Genomic DNA, 2,742 nt, shown 5'->3' on the forward strand with positions numbered 1-2,742 from the left:
GGACTATATAAGTTCCCTACGGGCACTTGGACTATCTAGGTTCCCTAACGGGCACTTGGAATATGTAGGTTCCCTATCGGGCACTTGGACTATGTAGGTTCCTCAGCGGGCACTTGGACTATGTAGGTTCCCTATCGGGCATTGGACCATGTATGTGAACTAGCAGGACATTGGACTATCTAAGTTACCTAGAGGGCACTTGGACTATGTAGTTTAACTAGCGGACACTTGGACAATCTAGGTTACCTAGCGGGCACTTGAACTATGTACATACCTTGGCGGGCACTTGTACTATTTAGGTTACCTAGCGGGCACTTGGACTATGTACGTCCCCTAGCGGGCACTTGGACTATCTAGGTTAACTAGAGGGCCCTTGGACTATGTAGGTTAACTAGCGGGCACTTGGATTATCTAGGTTAACTAGCGGGCACTTAGACGATGTAGGTTAACTAGTGGGCACTTGGACTATCTAGGTTTACTAGCGGGCACTTGGACTATCTAGGTTAACTAGCGGGCACTTGGACTATGTAGTTTCCCTAGTGGGCATTTGGATTATTTAGGTTACCTAGTGGGCACTTGGACTATGTAGGTTACCTAGCAGGCACTTGGACTATCTAGGTTAAGGAAATGGCACTAGGACTATGTAGGTTACCTAGCGGGCACTTGGATTATCTAGGTTAGCTAACAGGAACGTGGAATATCTAGGTTATCTAGCGGGCACTTGGACTATGTAGTTTAACGAACGGGCACTTGGACTATGTAGGTAACCTAGTGGTCACTTGAAATGTCTAGGTTACCTAGCGGGCACTTGGACTATGTAGGTTAACTAGCGGGCACTTGGACTAGCTAGGTTAACTAGCGGGCCCTTGGACGATGTAGGTTAACTAGCGGGCACTTGGACAATGTACGTCCCCTAGCGGGCCCTTGGACTGTGTAAGTTCCCTAGTGGGCACTTGGACTATGTGGGTTTCCTGGCGGGCATTTGGACTATCTAGGTTACCTAACGGGCACTTGGACTATGTAGGATACCTAGCAGGCACTTGGACTATGTAGGATCCCTATCGGGCACTTGGAAAATGTAGGTTAACTAGGAGGCACTAGGACTATGTAGGTTACCAAACGGGCCCTTAGACTATCTAGGTTACCTAGCGAGCATTTGGACTATGTAGGCTCCCTAGCGGTCATTTTGACTATATAGGTTACCTAGCGGGAACTTAGACTTTGTAGGGTACCTAGCGGGCACTTGGACTATCTAGGTTACCTAGCTGGCACTTGAACTATCTACGTTACCTAGCGGGTACTTGGAGTATGTAGGTTACCTACCGGGCTGTTGGACTATCTAGGTTACCATGCGGGCACTTGGACTATCTAGGTTAACTAACGGGCACTTGGACTATGTATGTTCCCTAGCGGGCCCTTGGACTATGTAAGTTCCCTAGCGGGCACTTGGACTATGTGGGTTCCCTTGCGGGCATTTGGACTATCTAGGTTACGTAACGGGCACTTGGACTGTTTGGGTTCCCTAGCGGGCATTTGGACTATCTAGGTTACCTAGCGGGCACTTGGACTATGTACGTTCCCTAGCGGGCACTTGGATTATCTAGGTTACCTAGCGGGCACTTGGACTATGTACATTTCCTAGCGGGTACTTGGACTATCTATGTTTTCTAGCGGGCACTTGGACTATGTAGGTTCCCTATCGGGCACTTGGACTAGATAGGTTCCCTAGCGGGCACTTGGTCTATCTAGGTTAACTAGCGGGCACTTGGACTATCTATGTTAAGTAGCGAGCACTTGGACTATCTAGGTAAACTAGCGGGCATTTGGACTATTAGGGTCCCTAGCGGGCATTTGTACTATATTGGTTACCTAGCGGGCACTTGGACTATGTAGGTAAACGAACAGTCACTTGGACTATGTAGGTAACCTAGTGGTCACTTGAACTGTCTAGGTTACCTAGCGGGCACTTGGAGTATGTAGGTTAACTAGGGGGCACTTGGACTACGTAGGTTAACTAGCGGGCCCTTGGACGATGTAGGTTAACTATCGGGCCCTTGGACTATGTAGGTTAACTAGCGGGCCCTTGGACTATGTAGGTTAACTAGCGGGCACTTGGACGATCTAGCTTAACTAGCGGATACTTGGACTATGTAGGTTAACTTGCGGGCCCTTAGACTATGTAGATTAACTAGAGGCACTTGGAGTATCTACGTTAACTACCGGGCCCTTGGACTATGTAGATTTCCTAGCGGGCACTTGGATTATGTATGTTCCAGAGCGGGCACTTGCACTATCTAGGTTACCTAGCGGGCACTTGGACTATGTAGGTTAATTAGCGGGCATTTGGACTATGTAGGTAACCTAGCGGGCACTTGGACAGTCCCGGTTACCTAGCTTGCACTTGGACTTCTAGGTTAACCAATGGGCACTTGGACTATGTATGTTGCATAGCGGGCAATTGGATTATCTAGGTTAGGTAACGGGCACTTGGACTATCTAGGTTACATAGCGGGCACTTGGACTATCTAGGTTACCTAACGGGCACTTGGACTATCTTGATTTCTTAGCGGGCACTTGGACTATATAGGTTACCTAGCGGGCCCTTGGACTATGTAGGTTACCTAGCAGGCACTTGGACTATCTAGGTTAACGAAATGGCACGTGGACTATGTAGGTTACCTAGCGGGCACTTGGATTATCTAGGTTAGCTAACAGAAACTTGGAATATCTAGGTTACCTAGC

Source organism: Tenrec ecaudatus, unplaced genomic scaffold (genome assembly GCF_050624435.1).
Source record: "Tenrec ecaudatus isolate mTenEca1 unplaced genomic scaffold, mTenEca1.hap1 Scaffold_56, whole genome shotgun sequence".
Classification (NCBI taxonomy): Eukaryota; Metazoa; Chordata; class Mammalia; order Afrosoricida; family Tenrecidae; genus Tenrec; species Tenrec ecaudatus.